Genomic DNA, 21,580 nt, shown 5'->3' with positions numbered 1-21,580 from the left:
AAGACATCATTACAAGTCTTATAGATATTAAAAGGATAAGGGAAACTTACAATTTGTGTATGTGACGGCTTAGATGAGATGTCTCAAAGAATTTCTCCAATTATCAAAGGTTACATTAGAATAGGTGAAGTAAAAAGACCTATATATATATTTAAAATAACTGATTTGTACTTAAAGACTTCAACAATTAAAGCAACAAAACCAAAAGAATACCACCACCAAGACAACTTCTTTGGTGAATTTCTACCAAAAATTTAAGAAAGAATTCTTCACCAATTCTTCATTCCCAAAAGAACACACTTTTTCAACTCAGTGTTATGAAGTCAGCATTACCAGAACACCAAAAATAAAGACAACACAAGAGAGTGATCCAGCTTTCTCAAGAATATGGAACCAAAACTCCTTAAGAAATTAGAAAATTGAATCCAGCAATACACAAAAAGGGTAACACGTAATAAGGAATTGAGTTTATACCAGGAGTGCAAAGTTATTTCGTACCTGAAACATGAAAATACTAAAATAAATACAGTATTATTGACATATTACCAACAACTGGATTAAAACATACAGTACAACTTAACAATAGCATAAAAAACACATTAACTATTCAGGGATAAATATAAAAATATATGGAGGAGATCTGTACGCTACAATATATGAAACACTGATGAGAGAATCAGAGACTTAACTGAGTAAGAGACATACCATGCTTCTAGGTGAGAAAACTTATTAATGTTAAAATCAATTTTCCTCAAAATGACCAGTAGTTATGATACACAACACAGCAGTCGCTAGTAACAAGGCTCTTTACATTTGCATTTAATTAAAATCACATAAAATTTAGAATTCGTTTCCTCAATTTCACTAACCACTTTTCAAGTGCTCAAGTCACATGTTGTCCATCACTGTCATACTGGACAGTGTAGATGGGAAACATTACACTCATTACAAAAACTTCTTATTGCTACTGGACAGTGCTAGCTACAGAGTCAATGCAATCCAGTCACAATTTCACCAAATTTCACAGAAATGAGGATGGGAAAAGAGGACCTCATATACTCTAAATAAGTAAGTGATTTTTTAAAATTCTGAAAAAGTAGTACCCAGCTGAGGGACTGATGTTACTGGATTTCATGATTTATGATGACTGCTAATAGAAATTAAAGATGGTGTGGTATTGGCAAAAGCACAAAGTTCAGATACATATACACGCATACATAGGATCATTTGATTTTGAACAAAGATACCAATTTAACTCATTAGAGAAAATAGAGTCTTCAATAACTGGTACAGAAAAAGGTGGGATGTCCATACATAAAAATTAAGAACCTCAATCCATATCCTTATCCATATATAAGAATGGATTAAATACCTAATTGTAAAAATTCAAAGTTATCATAAAACTTCTGAGAAAAAATAAAGGAAAATATTTAGGACCATGTCTGTGCAAAGATTCCTTGGATAAAACATAAAAAGCAGGGGTGCCTGGGTGGCTCAGTGGGTTAAAGCCTCTGCCCTCAGCTCAGGTCCTCATCCCAGGGTCCTGGGATGGAGCCCCACATCGGGCTCTCTGCTCAGCAGGAAGCCTGCTTCCCCACACCCCCCTCTCTCTGCCTGTCTCTCAGCCTGCTCTGATCTCTGTCAAATAAACAAAATCTTCAAAAAAACAAAACAAAACATAAAAAGCATAACCTACAAAAGAAAAAAATACATATATTGAGTTTCAAAAAAGTATAAATCTCCATTTTCTGAAAGAGGGCATTTCCCCAGGTTTGAGAAATAATTGACACATACCACTATAAAAGTTTAAGGTGTACAGCATGAAGATTTGATTTACATATGTCATAAAATGATTACCACAAGTTGGGAACAGCCATCATCTTCTATACATACAATAAAAAGGAAAAAAAGTTCTCCTTGGGTAAGAACTCTCAGAATGCACTCCTTTAACAACTTTCCTATACATAATACAACAGACTCATGGTCATGATGCTGTATATTTCATCCTTAGTACTTATTTCTAACTTGGCATCTGTGCCTTTTGATCACCTTCTTCAAATTCCCTCTCCCACTGAAAGACACCATGAGAGAAAATATGCAAACTATGTATCTAATAAACTGTTATTTGGAATATATGAAAACCTGTATGAAAGCTGAGTAATAAATGCAATGGGCAAAAAAAAATCTGAAGACATTTCCCCAGAGATTGATGGGTGACTTACATAAAAACACATGAAAGGATGGGGTGCCTGGGTGGCTCACTGGGTTAAAGCCTCTGCCTTCAGCTCAGATCATGATCCTAGGGTTCTGGGTTCGAGCCCCACCTAGGGATCTCCACTCAGTGGGGACTGTTTCCCCCTCTCTGTCTCTGCCTGCCTCTCTGGCTACTTGTGATCTCTGTTAAATAAATTGAATATTTTAAAAAAAAACATGCATTATAAGACACGTATCATTAGTCATTAAAGCAATGCAAATTAAGACTACAAAGATAGACCATTAAATCTATTATATTGGTATTACAAAAGGACAAAGAACGAGCAATGTCAAATACTGAGGATGTACAAACAGGGAATTCTACACTGTTGATGATGAAAAACAAAATGGTTCTCTTGGGGATGATGCAAATATTATTACTGCTTGTAATTACAGGGTTAAAAAGTTCATGAACATTCAAAGACCTGTACACCAAGAAGGATTAATCTGACTATTCTGTATATGAATACCCCAGTATATCTAACCATTAAAAAAATCATACTTTTCTTGAGTATTTTCTTTAAAATATTTTAACATTTCAGTTTTCCAAACTCCATTCAAACTTCTCTAAAAAATCCTCTCATCGTGTACTTCTTTTTTTTCCAATTTATTTATTTCAGAAAAACAGTATTCATTATTTTTTCACCACACCCAGTGATCCATTCAAGCTGTGCCCTCTATAATACCCACCACCTGGTACCCCAACCTCCCACCCCCCGCCACTTCAAAACCCTCAGTTTTTCAGAGTCCATAGTCTCTCATGGTTCACCTCCCCTTCCAATTTACCCAAAAGCACATACCCTCCCCAATGTCCATAACCCCAACTCCCTTCTCCCAACCCCCCTTCCCCCAGCAACCCACAGTTTGTTTCGTGAGTTTAAGAGTCATTTATGGTTTGTCTCCCTCCCTATCCCATCTTGTTTCATGGATTCTTCTTCTACCCACTTAAGCCCCCATGTTGCATCACCACTTCCTCATATCAGGGAGATCATATGATAGTTGTCTTTCTCCGCTTGACTTATTTCGCTAAGCATGATACGCTCTAGTTCCATCCATGTTGTCGCAAATGGCAAGATTTCGTTTCTTTTGATGGCTGCATAGTATTCCATTGTGTATATATACCACATCTTCTTGATCCATTCATCTGTTGATGGACATCTAGGTTCTTTCCATAGTTTGGCTATTGTGGACATTGCTGCTATAAACATTCGGGTGCACGTGACCCTTTGGATCACTACATTTGTATCTTTAGGGTAAATTCCCAGTAGTACAATTGATGGGTCATAGGGCAGTTCTATTTTCAACATTTTGAGGAACCTCCATGCTGCTTTCCAGAGTGGTTGCACCAGCTTGCATTCCCACCAACAGTGTAGGAGGGTTCCCCTTTCTCCGCATCCTCGCCAGCATCTGTCATTTCCTGACTTGTTGATTTTAGCCATTCTGACTGGTGTGAGGTGATATCTCATTGTGGTTTTGATTTGTATTTCCCTGATGCCGAGTGATATGGAGCACTTTTTCATGTGTCTGTTGGCCATCTGGATGTCTTCTTTGCAGAAACGTCTGTTCATGTCCTCTGCCCATTTCTTGATTGGATTATTTGTTCTTTGGGTGTTGAGTTTGCTAAGTTCTTTATAGATTTTGGACACTAGTCCTTTATCTGATATGTCATTTGCAAATATCTTCTCCCATTCTGTCAGTTGTCTTTTGATTTTGTTAACTGTTTCCTTTGCTGTGCAAAAGCTTTTGATCTTGATGAAATCCCAAAAGTTCATTTTTGCCTTTGCTTCCCTTGCCTTTGGCGATGTTCCTAGGAAGATGTTGCTGCGGCTGAGGTCGAAGAGGTTGCTGCCTGTGTTCTCCTCAAGGATTTTGATAGATTCCTTTCTCAGATTGAGGTCCTTCATCCATTTGGAGTCTTTTTTTGTGTGTGGTGTAAGGAAATGGTCCAATTTCATTATTCTGCACGTGGCTATCCAGTTTTCCCAACACCATTAATTAAAGAGGCTGTTTTTTTTTCCCATTGGACATTCTTTCCTTCTTTGTCAAAGATTAGTTGACCATAGAGTTGAGGGTCTATTTCTGGGCTCTCTATTCTGTTCCATTGGTCTATGTGTCTGTTTTTGTGCCAGTACCATGCTGTCTTGATGATGACAGCTTTGTAATAGAGCTTGAAGTCCGGAATTGTGATGCCACCAACTTTGGCTTTCTTTTTCAATATCCCTTTGGCTATTTGAGGTCTTTTCTGGTTCAATATAAATTTTAAAATTATTTGTTCCATTTCTTTGAAAAAGATGGATGGTACTTTGATAGGAATTGCATTAAATGTGTAGCTTGCTTCAGGTAGCATAGACATTTTCACAATATTTATTCTTCCAATCCAGGAGCATGGAACATTTTTCCATTTCTTTGTGTCTTCCTCAATTTCTTTCATGAGTACTTTATAGTTTTCTGAGTATAGATTCTTAGCCTCTTTTGTTAGGTTTCTTCCTAGGTATCTTATGGTTTGGGATGCAATTGTAAATGGGATTGACTCCTTAATTTCTCTTTCTTCTGTCTTGTTGTTGGTGTAGAGAAATGCAACTGATTTCTGTGAATTGATCTTATATCCTGACACTTTACTGAATTCCTCTACAAGTTCTAGCAGTTTTGGAGTGGAGTCTTTTGGGTTTTCCACATAGAGTATCATATCATCTGTGAAGAGTGATAATTTGACTTCTTCTTTGCCGATTTGGATGCCTTTAATTTCCTTTTGTTGTCTGATTGCTGAGGCTAGGACTTCTAGTACTATGTTGAATAGCAGTGGTGATAATGGACATCCCTGCCGTGTTCCTGACCTTAGTGGAAAAGCTTTCAGTTTTTCTCCATTGAGAATGATATTTGCGGTGGGTTTTTCATAGATGGCTTTGATGATATTGAGGTATGTGCCCTCTATCCCTACACTTTGAAGAGTTTTGATCAGGAAGGGATGCTGTACTTTGTCAAATGCTTTTTCAGCATCTATTTAGAGTATCATATGGTTCTTCTTCTTTCTTTTATTGATGTGTTGTATCACATTGACTGATTTTCGGATGTTGAACCAACCTTGCAGCCCTGGGATAAATCCCACTTGGTCGTGGTGAATAATCCTTTTAATGTACTGTTGAATCCTATTGGCTAGTATTTTGGTGAGAATTTTTGCATCTGTGTTCATCAAGGATATTGGTCTATAGCTCTCCTTTTTGATGGGATCCTTGTCTGGTTTGGGGATCAAGGTGATGCTGGCCTCATAAAATGAGTTTGGGAGTTTTCCTTCCATTTCTATTTTTTTGGAACAGTTTCAGGAGAATAGGAATTAGTTCTTCTTTAAATGTTTGGTAGAATTCCCCCGGGAAGCCGTCTGGCCCTGGGCTTTTGTTTGTTTGGAGATTTTTAATGACTGTTTCAATCTCCTTGCTGGTTATGGGTCTGTTCAGGCTTTCTATTTCTTCCTGGTTCAATTTTGGTATTTTATATCTTTCTAGGAATGCATCCATTTCTTCCAGATTGTCAAATTTGTTGGCGTAGAGTTGCTCATAGTATGTTATTATAATAGTTTGTATTTCTTTGGTGTTAGTTGTGATCTCTCCTCTTTCATTCATGATTTTATTTATTTGGGTCCTTTCTCTTTTCTTTTTGATAAGTCTGGCCAGGGGTTTATCAATTTTATTAATTCTTTCAAAGAACCAGCTCCTAGTTTGGTTGATTTGTTCTATTGTTTTTTTGGTTTCTATTTCATTGATTTCTGCTCTGATCTTTATGATTTCTCTTCTCCTGATGGGCTTAGGGTTTCTTTCTTGTTCTTTCTCCAGCTCCTTGAGGTGTAGGGTTAGGTTGTGTACCTGAGACCTTTCTTGTTTCTTGAGAAAAGCTTGTACCACTATATATTCTCCTCTCAGGACTGTCTTTGTTGTGTCCCACAGATTTTGAACCATTGTATTTTCATTATCATTTGTTTCCATGATTTTTTTCAATTCTTCTTTAATTTCCCAGTTGACCCATTCATTCTTTAGAAGGATGCTGTTTAGTCTCCATGTATTTCGGTTCTTTCCAAACTTCCTCTTGTGGTTGAGTTCTAGCTTCAGAGCATTGTGGTCTGAAAATATGCAGGGAATGATCCCAATCTTTTGATACCGGTTGAGTCCTGATTTAGGAAACGAGGATGTGATCTATTCTGGAGAATGTTCCATGTGCACTAGAGAAGAATGTGTATTCTGTTGCTTTGGGATGAAATGTTCTGAATATATCTGTGATGTCCTTCTCATCCAGTGTATCATTTAAGGCCTTTATTTCCCTGTTGATCTTTTGCTTGGATGATCTGTCCATTTCAGTGAGGGGAGTGTTAAAATCCCATACTATTATTGTATTATTGTTGATGTGTTTCTTTGATTTTGTTATTAATTGGTTTATATAGTTGGCTGCTCCCACGTTGGGGGCATAGATATTTAAAATTGTTAGATCTTCTTGTTGGACAGACCCTTTGAGTATGATATAGTGTCCTTCCTCATCTCTTATTATAGTCTTTGGCTTAAAATCTAATTGATCTGATATAAGGATTGCCACTCCTGCTTTTTTCTGATGTCCATTAGCATGGTAAATTCTTTTCCACCCCCTCACTTTAAGTCTGGAGGTGTCTTCGGTTTTAAAATGAGTTTCTTGCAGGCAACATATAGATGGGTTTTGTTTTTTTATCCATTCTGATACCCTGTGTCTTTTGATTGGGGCATTTAGCCTGTTAACATTCAGGGTAACTATTGAGAGATATGATTTTAGTGCCATTGTATTGCCTGTAAGGTGACTGCTACTGTATATTGTCTCTGTTCCTTTCTGATCTACCACTTGTAGGCTCTCTCTTTGCTTAGAGGACCCCTTTCAGCATTTCCTGTAAACTGGTTTGGTGTTTGCAAATTCTTTCAGTTTTTGTTTGTCCTGGAAGCTTTTAATCTCTCCTTCTATTTTCAATGATAGCCTAGCTGTATATAGTATTCTTGGCTGCATGTTTTTCTCGTTTAGTGCTCTGAAAATATCATGCCAGCTCTTTCTGGCCTGCCAGGTCTCTGTGGATAAGTCAGCTGCCAATCTAATACTTTTACCATTGTATGTTACAGACTTCTTTTCCCGGGCTGCTTTCAGGATTTTCTCTTTGTCACTAAGGCTTGTAAATTTTACTATTAGGTGACGGGGTGTGGGCCTGTTCTTATTGATTTTGAGGGGCGTTCTCTGAACCTCCTGAATTTTGATGCTCGTTCCCTTTGCCATATTGGGGAAATTCTCCCCAATAATTCTCTCCAGTATACCTTCTGCTCCCCTCTCTCTTTCTTCTTCTTCTGGAATCCCAATTATTCTAATGTTGTTTCGTCTTATGGTGTCACTTATCTCTCAAATTCTCCCCTCATGGTCCAGTAGCTGTTTGTCCCTCTTTTGCTCAGATTCTTTATTCTCTGTCATTTGGTCTTCTAGATCGTTAATTCTTTATTCTACCTCATTTATCCTAGCAGTGAGAGCCTCCATTTTTGATTGAACCTCATTAATAGCTTTTTTGATTTCAACTTGGTTAGATTTTAGTTCTTTTATTTCTCCAGAAAGGGCTTTTATATCTCTTGAGAGGGTTTCTCTAATATCTTCCATGCCTTTTTCAAGCCCGGCTAGAACCTGGAGAATTGTCATTTTGAACTCTAGATCTGACATATTACCAATGTCTGTATTGATTAGGTCCCTAGCCTTCGGTACTGCCTCTTGTTCTTTTTTTTTTGTTGTTGTGAATTTTTCCGCCTTGTCATTTTGTCCAGCTAAGAGTTTATGAAGGAGCAAGTAAAATACTAAAAGGGTGGCAACAATCCCAGGAAAATATGCTTTAACGAAATCAGAAGAGATCCCAAATGGTGAGGGGGGATTTCTCCCCCCACACGATTGGGTGAGGGATCTCCTCTGATTGGGATCTCCCAATCTCTTCTGATTGGCATCTCTTCTGATTTGGGGATAAAAAGAGGTTCAAAAAGAAAGAAAGAAAAAAAGAATTAAAAAAAAGAGATTGAATTAAAAATTCAATCAGGAATTTAAAAAAGAATTTAAAAAAGGATTGAAGAGATTGGGATCTCTTCTGATTTGGGGATAAAAAGAGTTTCAAAAATAAAGAAAGAAAAAAAAAGAATTTAAAAAAGGAAAACGAAAAAGAAAAGTATAAAGAAGAAAAATACATACATATATATATAGATATATAGATATATATTAGATAAACTAGTTAAAAACGTTAAAAAAGAAAAGGGTAAAAGTTAAAAAAAATTTAGCAGAAGAAGAGAAAAAAATGAAAAAGAGAAAAATTAAATTAACTGCAAGACTAAAAAATCACAGGGGAAAAGGCATGAGTTCCGTGGTTTGTTTTCTCCTCCTCTGGAATTCTGCTGCTCTCTCCTTGGTATTGCAACTGCGCTCCTTGGTAGGTGAACATGGTCTTGCCTGGATTTCTTGTTGATCTTCTGGGGGAGGGGCCTGTTGTAGTGATTCTCAAGTGTCTTTGCCCCAGGCGGAATTGCACCACCCTTACCAGGGACCGGGCTGAGTGATCCGCTCGGCTTTGCTTTCAGGAGCTTTTGTTCCCTGAGCGCTTTCTGTAGAGTTCTGGAGGATGGGAATACAAATGGCGGCCTCCTGGTCTCCAGCCCAGAGGAGCCGAGAGCCCGGGGCCCCGCTCCCCAGTGCACCCTCAGCAAACAGCTCCTAGTAACTCGCGTCGGCCTAACCTCCGGCCGCACTCCGAGCTCACCGTGCCTGCAACCGGTTCAAGGCAACACTGAGCTGTGAGCTTACTGTCGGCTCTGTCTCTGTAGCCGGCTTTCCCGTTCCAATATCCGCAAGCTCTGCAACACTCAGACAACCCCGATCCTTCTGTGACCCTGCGGGACCTGAGGTCACGCTGACCCCGCGTGGGCTTTGCCCCGGTTTAGCCTCCGGAGCGATGTCCCTCAGCGGAACAGACTTTTAAAAGTCCTGATTTTGTGCTCCGTTGCTCCACCGCTTGCCGGGAGCCGGCCCCTCCCCCCGGGGTCTATCTTCCTGTCGCTTTGGATTCACTTCTCCGCCAGTCCTACCTTTCAGAAAGTGGTTGTTTTTCTGTTTCTAGAATTGCTGTTCTTCTTCTCTTCGATCTGCCAATGGATTTGCAGGTGTTTGCAATCTTTAGATAAGCTCTCTAGCTGATCTCCTGCTAGCTGAAGTAGTCTCAGTCTGCTACTTCTCCGCCATCTTGACTCCTCCTCCTCATCATGTACTTCTAAATGTACTTCTGAAAGCCTCATATAACCATGCTGATCAACCTTCAACTCCAAGACAACCAGATGTTCCATATGACGAGACAATCTAGTATTTCTAATGCATGTTTTGTAGAGCTAATCTCATAAACTTCAAAAAGGATAAAAGCATGTAAAGCATTCCACCTCTGCCAAAGTACTACGGAGAGCTCCACAATCATCTATGAAGAAAATCATCCGAGAAGAATAATCAAAGGAAAGGCGTCAAAAAACAAAGGAAATCTTAGGGAGTTTTATGCATGTGATGGCAACAACAACAAATCACCACCCACATTCATACATCTCTCCCACTGGGAGACATTAGGTCCACAGACAAATCAAGAGAAAGATAATTCACACCCTGAATCCCCTTGTATCAAATTTCCCTGTTGTGCAAACCAAATCACAGGGCTTCCTATGACAACACCCAAGTTTTGGAAGTCTAAGATAGTTCAGACTGTAACGGGGAGTATTTCACGGAAGTGCTTTCTACAGAGAAAAATGAGAGCTGGAAATTGAGAAGAAACAGTTCTTATTTCGTTATGATATACACACGTGCCTACCACAGTTCTGAATCTTCAATGTAACGAAACCATAAAATCTAAGGCATAATAGCACTCATACTGCAGATTACAGAGGAATGCCTCTTATCATCTTCCTAATGCTTGGTCTGTCATAAAGGTGATACGACTTGGCAGAAGAGGACAAAACTAGTCCAGATGTCTAGTCCAGGTTCTACTACTACTAGCCTGTTTTGTGACTTGGGGCCAGTCACTTAAGCTCACTGGATACCTGGATGTAATGACTGGATAACATGATCTCTAAGGTCCATTGTAAAGCACTTTTTTCATGGAGGAAAAACAGTACCCGGGGCAATTCAAAGAATTGAATTGGGCCAGCTGCAACTATAGTCATTATGAATGTAGATTGAACATTAGTTCATTTTATAAAAATTTTCCATATTTATTTCCCAACAGCCTACAGGCTTTAAGTAGAAAGCACAGTGCTGCTCAATAAACCCTAAGCACAAGAAACATGTAGAACACAACACCAAGGACCATCATAATCTGCTAAAAGCCAGGGATAAAGAGAAATCTTAGAAGGAACTAAGACACACCTTGTAGACAAGGACTAAAGGGGGTGGGAGATGGCAGCAGATTATTCATCTGAAAAAATGAAACCCAGAAAACAATGGAACACCGCCTTAAAGGTACTGAAAGAAAGAAACTGAACCCAGAATTCTATACCCACTGAAAACTTCTTTCAAAACAAGGACAGAAACTGGAAGCCTCATACACCGTTGGCAATATGAAATGGTGCAGCCACTTTGGAAAACAGCCTACACTTCAAAAGGTTAAAGAGTTACCATTTGTCCCAGTGATTCCAAGTCTAAGCCTAAATCCCAGAGAAATTAAAACATGGATCCATACAAAAACGTGTACACTCACGTTCATGGCAGCATTATTCATTCATAGCCAAAAGGTGGTTTACCTATACAACGGAATATCATCTGGCTATTAACAGGAGTAGGTACTGATACATGCTACAACATACATGTTTCCAAGGTGAGCCTTAGAAACATGATGGTAGTGAAAGGACCCAGTCACAAGAGATCATATGTCATCTGATTCCATTTATACAGAATACCCAGAACCCCGAATCTATAGAGAGAGGGTTTATCAGGGGTTCCCTAGGACTGGGGATGGCTGTGTGCACTGGGAGTGGGGGCACCCTGAACAGTGACAAGGAAAAACCAGGGGATTCCTTTTACGGGGGATGAAATGAGGCCACAGCTCATAAATCTGCCAATACACTCAAGAACAATGAACTGCACACTTTAACTAGATGAACCGTATTATTTATGCGTTGTATCCTCAAAAAGCTCTTATCAGAAGAAAAGCAAAAAAAAAAAAAAAAAAAAAGCAAAATAAAAGCTGAGAAATAGGGACGCCTGGGTGGCTCAGTTGGTTGGACGACTGCCTTCGGCTCAGGGCGTGATCCTGGAGTCCCGGGATCGAGTCCCGCATCAGGCTCCCAGCTCCATGGGGAGTCTGCTTCGCTCTCTGACCTTCTCCTCGCTCGTGCTCTCTCTCACTGTCTCTCTCTCTCAAATAAATAAATAAAATCTTTAAAAAAAAAGCTGAGAAATAAACAGAAGAATCAATCACTGGCAGACCCAAACTATAAGAATATTACAGGAAGGGGCACCTGGGTGGCTCAGAGGGTTTACTCCTGACTTCGGCTCAGGGCATGATCTCAGGGTCCTGGGATGGACTCCTGCATTGGGCTCTCTGCTCAGCAGGGAGCCTGCCTCCCCCACTCTCTCTGCCTGCCTCCATGCCAACTTGTGATCTCTCTCTGTGTAAAATAAATAAATAAAGCCTTAAAAAAAAGAATGTTACAGGAGGTCCTTCAGGCAGAATGAAAACATTCCCCATGGAAATCTGGCTCTACACAAAGGAATGGAGAGCACCAGAACTGGTACGTATGTAGAAAAATAGGAAAGATTTCTTCTTTTATATTAAAAGATGAGTGAATATATAAAAAATTCTTTTACAGAGGATTACAACAGCACTATCAGCAGAAAGGCTAGTTACAGGAAAGTGGCAGCATACCTGTACTCTTCTACTACAGATGAACCTTGTACAACATGGTTTGAACTACGTGGGTTCAATTACAATTGAATTTCTTTTCAAAAAAATACATGGTATGAAAAATACTGTACATGTATTTCTCTTCCTTGTGATTTTCTTAGTATTTTCTTTTCTCTAACTTAATTCACCACATTATACACTGTAAAATATAGACAGCATACATAATACATTAACTGCTTATGTGATTGGTAAGTGTTCCTATAAACAGTAGGCTGGAAGTATATAAGTTCTGGGGGACTCATCAGTTATATTGGGATTTCAACTCTATATGGGGCTGACATCCCTAATCCCCAAGCTGTTCAGGGGTCAGCTGGATATGGAAAAATCTGGAAGATAACTTTAGATACATACTAAAGAGGTATACTAAACGAACAACTAAATCTAGAGAGTTATAGCTAAGAAGAAATGATATAAACTGGATTTAAAACAAAAACAAAAACAAAACAAAAACCAATTCAACTAAGCCAAAGACAGTAGAAGAAAAGAGTAAAGAGGATGGGCTAGAAATACAGAGAACCAATAGCAAGACAGATTTAAAACAAATCATATCAATAATCATAACCAAAAATGGTCTCTTTAAAGAGGCAAAGACTACCATATTTACAAAAAAGAAACACAATTTTATCTGCATGAAGTAATCCATGTCAAATATCAAAAGCTTCTGCACAAGAAAGGAAACAGTCAACAAAACAAAGGCAACCCACAGAATGGGAGAAGATATTTGCAAATGACTATACGGACAAAAGGCTGATGTCCAGGATCTATAAAGAACTTCTCAAACTCAATACACACAAAACATATAATCATGTCAAAAAATGGGCAGAACACATGAAAAGACACTTCTCCAATGAAGACATACAAATGGCTATCAGACTCATGAAAAAATGTTCATCATCAGGGAGATTCCAATTAAAACCACATTGAGATACTACCTTACACCAGTTACAATGGCCAAAATTAGCAAGTCAGGAAACAACGTGAGTTGGAGAGGATGTGGAGAAAGGGGAACCCTCTTACACTGTTGGACGGAATGCAAGTTGGTGCAGCCAATTTGGAGAACAGTGTGGAGATTCCTCAAGAAATTAAAAACAGAACTTCCCTGTGGCCCTGCAATTGCACTACTGAGTATTTACCTCAAAGATACAGATGTCGTGAAAAGAAGGGCCATCTCTACCCCAATGTTAATAGCTGCAATGGCCATGGTCGCCAAACTGGAAAGAAACAAGATGCCCTTCAATGGATGAATGGATGAGGAAGATGTGGTCCATACATACTATGGAGTATTTTACCTCCTTCAGAAAGGACGAATACCCAACATTTGTATCAACATGAAAGAGAAGAGATTATGCTGAGTGAAATAAGTCAAGCAGAGAGAGTCAATTATCATATGGTTTCACTTATTAGTGGAGCATAACAAGTAAAATGGAGGACATGGGGGAGATGGAGAGGAGAAGGGAGTTGAGGGAAATTGGAGGGGGAGATGAACTGTGAGACACTATGGACTCTGAAAAGCAATCTGAGGGTTTTGAAGGGGTGGGGTGGTGGGAGGTTGGGGGAGCCTGGTGGTGGGTATTATGGAGGGCAGGTATTGCATGGAGCACAGGGTGTGGTGCATAAACAATGAAATCTGTTACACTGAAAAGAAATTAAATAGAAACAAACAAAATTTTAAAGAGGGGCTATACAAAGAGTAAAATTAGAAACTAAAGAGAGGAAGTAAATGAATATTGGCAGTATATCTAAGTCATTTGCCAAGTGCTTTTTTTTAAAAAAAATTATTTATTTATTTGATAGACAAGGATCACAGGTAGGCAGAGAGGCAGAGAGAGAGAGAGCGGGGGGAATCAGGCTCCCCGCCGAGCAGGGAGCCTGATGTGGGGACTCGATCCCAGGACCCTGAGATCATGACCTGAGCTGAAGGCAGAGGCTCAACCCACTGAGCCACCCAGGCGCCCCCAAGTGCTTTTTTTTAAGTTTTTCTTTCTTAAGATTTTAATTATTCATTTGACATATGGAGTAGGAAGACAGGCAGGCAGAGAGAGAGAGAAAGGGAGGGAAGCAGGCCCCCTGCTGAGCAGAGAGCCCGATGCAGAACTCGATCCCAGGACCCTGAGATCATGACCTGAGCCGAAGGCAGCGGCTCAACCCACTGAGCCATCCAGGTGCCCCCTCCAAGTGCCTTTTAAAATTTTTAATAGACATACCCTATTTGCAGAAAAAAAAAACTGACCAATATAGGATATTATTTTTAAAAGGAAACATATTAAAACTCGAGATTGGGAGAATGGATTACACTTTAAAATTATACCTAAGAGTACAAATGCTGTAGCACATTAGGACCTTGCCTCTGAAGATTTAACAATGTGTCAGAGGCACAATCCTTGGCCATGTGGGCTTCCAATTTAAATCTGGGGTAAAAAAAAATGTAAAAAGGAAATTCCACCACAAAATGAAATACACATACTTCTTCAGTGACCACAGAAAAAAAGGAATCAAGAGGTTTCCCAAAAGAGTTTACAAGAGCTAGGTCTTACATCTAAAAGTGGCTTTTACCAAGCAAAACTAAGAAGTGGAAAGTCTTCAGGAAACACAGGGACATGAGAGAACATGCTGAGGAACACAAGTTTAACCCGAAGGCGCATGGTAAGAAGTGGCAAAGATGAGCTGGTAGGTAGGACAGAGCCAGACCGTGAACAGGCCTCACAGGTCATTCAAGGAAAAAAGGCAATACCTCCTCAGGCAATCAGGCAGCCATCAGGCAGCAACCAAGAATTCTAGGCAGACAAGCTACATGAGCTCTATGTTTCCTACAGAGATCACTGGACACCTGGCTGAGCAAAGCTACTCCAAGAGTCCAGGTGTAGGTCTGTACTGTAGAGATTTGCAACTAATGAAGTTCACACTGAACTGAAAAATTAAAGAATGAGGACTTAAATTAAGGTGGTAGTGACAGGAATACAGGAGGAATCAAACAACAGAATTTGGCATCAGACTGCTACAGTGGGTGTCTAATGATGCGTACAGACTGGTGGTTGTAGTGATGGTATTACCCTTTTCAGGAAAAAACCTTATTAAAAACAATACAAACGTGAAGTTGGAAAAGATCTGAGTCAAGTGCAATAGTACAATATAGACCCAGCTGGAAATGTAAACTCTAAGGCTCATTTTGTTACCTGCCAAATGGAGCGAAGTATCACACCCTTAAAAGGATTAAATGAGACAATCCATGAAATAGGCTTAATATAGTGCCTATTTATTAAATGCAGGTTAAGTGGTGGCCCTTATCAGCATTCGTATTAGGGCGAGTGTAGGTTACAGATGAAGACTTGATAAGGTGTCCCACTCTTCTTCCTGTTACCCAACGAAGCTCCTTCTCGGTCTGTTGTTCCGATTACTCCCTCAATAATGGACATTCAATAAACACTAAGCATGAAAAAGTGCAAATGTACACCTGTTTTAACAAAACCAAACGTTACCTTGGGGCATCACACAGTATTAACTATTTCAGTAATACACTTTCCAAAAAAAAAAAAGAAAGAAAGAAAGAAAGAAAAAGAAGAAGCAAAGCACTGAGTCTTTCTTTTAATTAAACAGCAAAGACTATGATGACCTGTAGGGCTGTAGTACACGATTATGTAGGGAGTACACCTTCCACAGTAGGTATTTTGACAGAAAACTCTTATCTTAAAGATCTGTAAATAGGAGGATTACTGCGTCTAGTCATCTGGTCAGTCTGTGATGAGTTTAAGTTCTTAGACTGGGAAAGAGAAGACAAATATATTTAAGTCCATAAATGAAGGATTATTAGTGAAGGATTTGAACATATAAAGCTTAATTATAACTTAAATAAGGAGATTTCCACTGTACATACTTTTTCTTAAAGATTTTATTTATTTGAGAGAGAGAGAGAGCACAAGCAGGCAGGGTGGCAGGCAAAGGGAGAGAGAGAAGAAGGCTCCCCGCCTAACAAGTAGCCCGATGAGGGACTTAATCCTAGCACCCTGGGATCATGACCTGAGCAAAAGGCATCCGCTTAACTGACTGACCCACCCGGCATCCCCAACTACACATACTCTTGCCAACAAGTTTTAACAGAGAAAACCTCCCTATTCAGAGATTTGGAAATGTATAAGTAGCTACTGACATATCCTGGGGGTGAAGGAGTGAGACATTACCAATCAATTATTTTCAATAAACTTTAGACAAGTAATTTGGCATCAAGATATTTCATTATTGCATTAGAAACTGCCAAAACTGACATAAATCACAGTATAACTGGAGGAACCAAGAAGTCAATCAGTTCCATGAATTTCAGCGAACTTCAATTAACTGCAACCCAGGGTTTAAAATCCCAACCTGCATATGTGTCTACACATACATAATATCCTTCAATGTGATATTTTTAAAGCTTTTATCCACAAAGTAATGGCAATAAACAGACACTGTGTATACTGATACTTTAAAGACACCCTAAAACACTGAGAAAAAAAAAATCTATGAAACATCATTACATTGAATTTCACTTAGTCTGGACAGCCACATTCCACAATCCTCACAAATGTTCAATAAAGAAAAAAAAAATCACTCTAATTGCAGAATTTCATGCTGCTAATATTCACCAAAATCAGAAATGAGTTCTTCATAAAGAATGCTGAGGTGTTCTTTGTACATTTACAGGCTCGGTAGACAAGAAGAGAGGCCCTGGGGTTATCAGGAGTGGTCTATTATGTACTTATAAGTTGGGGAGGGAATAAGTTGGGGATGGTGTCAGTCTCTATGGAATTTTGGAAGCAAGTTTCTAGGACCTTGAGGGGCTAGTTATTGTTTTGTGTAAAAGGTTATTCATGACCAGTAATTAAACCTTTATGTGAGACCCTTTCGATGTCTACCAGTGGGCCATATGCTTGGGAAAGTTTGTCAACACTATCTTGGAGGTTTAGATATAAAGTTTCCAAAGGAATTGTTAAAGTAGACTTATAGGATCCTGATTGGGGGTAGGGGTCAGTCAGGCTAGGATTGCGTTTTGCCCTTAGCAAAGCCTTAAGGTGGGGGTAGTTGAGTCCCTAGAGGAGGGTCACTCTGCCTGTTTTAAGGGCTTGTCAGTAGGTAAGAAAATTTAATAATTCTTCTTCTGCCTCTGTTTCCCACATCATTCCCCCATGAACTATGTTGACCCTTAAATCTTTACGGTAGTTGAAGATGGAAGGTCTCATCTTCTGTAACTTCTTCCTGCTGAATAGGGGTGTAGAGTTGTCCCTACCTACTTGGGTCAACATTGATCAGTTGAGGAACGTGTAGGGAAGTTACAAAAGAGGGAGGCAGCTGAATCCAGGGCTGACAGTGAGGAAGTGTCTCTGTGCATGGTAAGTATCATCTGTCGTCATGAAGTCATTGCAGCAATGGAGCTCGGCACCAAGCAGAGAAACACTGAAAAAGGCAACACATTAAGATTATCAAGGCCGAAAGGATGAGAACGCCAAAAAGGAGATATTTAACTGTTGTCCACAGTCCTCCTTTGAACCAGGACCTTAACCAATCACTGAGAAAGAGAGAGAGAGAGAGAGAGAATGAACCTGCAGAGCCTCAATCTGGGTATTCTTATCTTTTATTAGTCCTGTGAGATTTCTGTGATATTCTGGGATGTACACAGAACATTCTGCTTTGATAATTGCACATGTGTCACCCTATGCTGCTGTCAGGACATCTAAGGCCATCTTGTTTTGTAGGACTGCCTTGCGCATCTGTGAGACTTTGATAGTAAGTAAGGAGATGCTATTTAGTGAATCACTGAGTGCCTTTGCAGTATATTTATTAAGGACTTCTACATGCCAAATGAAATCCTCTAGTCCCACAGATGGAGCAAAAATGGATGTGAAGTGATCATACCACTTAAAAACAGATCATGTCCATCTATGCTTTAAACTGGGAGATTAGCTGGAGTAGTGATGATTATAGTATCATGCTCATGAATCCAGGCAAATCCTAAGGTGCAGCGACCTATCCACCCTGGAGGAAGCCAGGGCCATAGGTTAGTTCCACATATTCAGTGAGTTCCATCTGGGGCTGTCCATCTAATGCCAGGTCACCTTACCCAATCAGTAGCAAACCTGCCAGTAGCCTGGAGTACTATTATTTCAGAACGCATTTCTAATGATAGCCGTCCCAGATGTCGTGTGCATTTTGCCCATGTATCATATGTACGATTTCTTTGGTCCTGGCCTAAAATTGCCTTTTGACTGAGCTGTCCAATGGTGGGTAGGAACCACAAATATGTATCCCAAATTTGATATATGCCATCCTTGGTATAGCGATGAGGAGGGTTTTGTAGCTTAGGCTTAGGCCCTAGTTGGTGGGTATTAATTTGTGGGCTTGTAAGGTCAGTTAGGACTTTAATAGTTTGAGAGTATGAAAAAGCTTGGTCATGGGGTCCTGGTGAACTCCATGTTTCAATGAGGATGGGCCAGGAAGAAACATCTGGATTAGTGATAGTGTTATCCTGGTACATACTGTCTCCATATATTATATCTGAAATATAATCCTGCAGAGAATGCCAATCAGTGCACTGTAAAGGCAAAACACACCAGGGTAACCTGGATGTACTTGACATAGGCAAAATTCCACATATCCAACAAACTGATTATGTAGTTCAGTATAAGGCTGTGCCCACTGTAGAAAGGAACTGTCAGTTAAGATAGGTGAAAAAAAGATAAAGAGAATTACAACCTTCATTTTGGCTTGAAGAGAAGTTTGAGGTCTTCTATGGGCTCACAGGAGTAAGAAGGCACATTCATTTGCTCACTGGGTCCCTGTGAAGGAGGTTAGGGTTTTACTCTAGATATATGCACCCAGGAAGAGTGTCTATCTAGCTTTCCCGCAGTGGGAGTACGCATCGGGAGTATGACCCGATATGGACCTTTCCATTTTGGATGTAGGCTTTCTGTTGTATGTGACTTCCAATTTTTTTTTTTTAAATAAACCATGTCTCTGAGATTTATATGGGGTGGGTTTTCAGCTATAATTAAATCGGGTTTGGGGAGTACATGATTAGTATCTTCATTGAGTATCTGATAAGTTAAACCAGCCTCTAGTGAGTATTTAATAAGGCATTATAATCTTCATCTAATAACAGATCTATGGAAAGAGATATTTGATATACATATATATAATAACTCATTACTACATAATAATAATAATCATTATTATATAATATTATTATGTAATAAGTCAAAAGGGCTGAGTCCTAGAGGTTGTTTTGGAGTAGTTCTCATCGTGAGAAGTCCTATTGATGGGAGAGTAATTCAATTTTCCTAGGTTTATAGACTAAGCTTAGTAATATGACATTTTAAAGTATGATTAGTTTTTTCTACCTTTCCAGAAGATTGTGGATGCCAGGCTGAATGCAGGAAATATTTAACTTTTTAAGGCTTTGGCAATTGCAAAGTGCTAGTGGGCACTATGGCACACCTAGATTTTCTTACTCTTTTCATGAAAACTACTGTCATCAGTAAACCAACTATAATTTGTATTTTATACAGGGGCATCTTAAATCTGGCCAAATACAGTAAGCAAGATCAGTAACATCTGAACAGTTATGCTCTATAGAGAAGTACAATAGTCAAGGTGATAGTTAAGTTACACAATTGTTTGGGAATCAATTCTATTTTCCAGTTGTTTAACCAAGTGCCATGGGCTCTTGTTATAACCCCCCCAGAATAAAAATGCAAGAAGATCCTCTGAATGAGCTATTGTGCAACTTTTCTGAAGTTCACCTCAAATTGTTTAGCTTAGGTAAACAAACATTTAAAGACAATCCAATCTAGAATGTAACCTTCATAAAGGTGTTATTAAAACATAATCTTTCTCTCTAAAATAACCCTCATTTCCAGAGATAGCCAAATCAGCACTAGTTTATTTGAAAAACAAGTCCAGTTTTAACAAATGTGGCCTAATTATTTACATAAGCTCAGCAAGAACAGTGAGTGATCATATAGATCTTTTAGAATCTGCTGTACTGGAACTTCTTGTAATTAATTTCTAGGTTGAACTTGTTATAGCCTCTCCAGGCCAGAAGCCAAGCCATGTACTTGCCATCAGACATGCCTGCAATACCTGTCGATTTGGGTGAATTCCTCTTCTTGAGGTCCCCAAGGGTATCCCGAGGTTCCAGCACCTGCCAGGAAGTGACATTCTTTACTCACCTGGTGAGGCTGCTGGGAACACTGTAAGCCAGGTATTGGGCCAACAGTTCCAAGGGGCTTTATGGCTCCAGGTTTCAAAATGGCAACCTTAGTTCCTTAAAGCTGTCTGGTCATATCTGAGTTGTTCTTTTTGTCTTTCTCAGATAGGGCATTCCAGTCAAAGCCTTGGTAAAATAACCCATGTTTCCCATGGTTCTATTACAAGGAGAACAGATTCTTATTGAACTTACTCAAATGACTGATTGCCATGGAGGAAAATACTTACTGAGACCTTTTGAGTTTTACAGGGTTCAGATAGAGAGAAAAGGTGAATGTTTTATTTACAAATAAATATTTTTACATTGCTGTAAGTCAAGGACCTCTTAAGAAAAAAGTTTCCTTAGTCTGGAAGAGCAAACCTTAGAGTACCATCAATGGTTAAAAGGACAACTCCAACAGAGGAGCAGAAGCCATATTTTCCCGCCAGGAAGGAGGGGTTAAGCAGTCCATGTCAGGCCAAAGAAGAAAGGGAATTTCCTTGAAACAAAGGGAGCTTTGGCAGCTGCCTGGTAATATTCCTCAAAGTCTCCATCTCGAATTAGACTAACCCCAGTTGGCTCCAGTTATAGCCATTAACTCAGAGATGAGTAAGGGAGAAGCCCCCACATCTATGAGGAGAAACAGAGGGAAAATCAGAGTCCCCTTTCCCAGGGGTGACCTAGCAACCTGGGTTTACTAGAAGGCTTATTTACGTAATTATCACCCAATATGTCAGGAGGGAGTTGACTAGCTCACTCGTTCAGGAAAACACATTCTGCAAAACGCCCTTAGGTCGGGGTCCTGGTGTAGAGCAATGATGGCTTAGGCATAAACAATGAAGGCACCCTAGGTTTATTCACCCTGTTTCCTGTACAGGAGATCTAACTGATAGATCCCACTGAGGCCATGCAGTGTTACAGGAGCTCAGTCCTCTTCTAAGTTCTGCAATCCAAATTATTTCCAGTGGGTTCAAAGAAATCCCACGGTAGAGTCCTTGGGACTGAAGAAGCCTACTGAAACCATGCTCCCAGAAAAGGAAAGAAGGTCCATTACCGAATCCCCCCTGATGCCTGGGTGGCGTCCCACACAGGATATGTCAGAGCTGCCCATATGTCAAAAGCCGCCCTCAAGAAGGCGTCCCTCAAGACCTCTCTAT

This window comes from Neovison vison, chromosome 11 (genome assembly GCF_020171115.1).
Source record: "Neovison vison isolate M4711 chromosome 11, ASM_NN_V1, whole genome shotgun sequence".
Classification (NCBI taxonomy): domain Eukaryota; kingdom Metazoa; phylum Chordata; class Mammalia; order Carnivora; family Mustelidae; genus Neogale; species Neogale vison.
The sequence above is the reverse complement of the archived record's forward strand: the minus strand, read 5'-3'. Positions refer to the sequence as shown.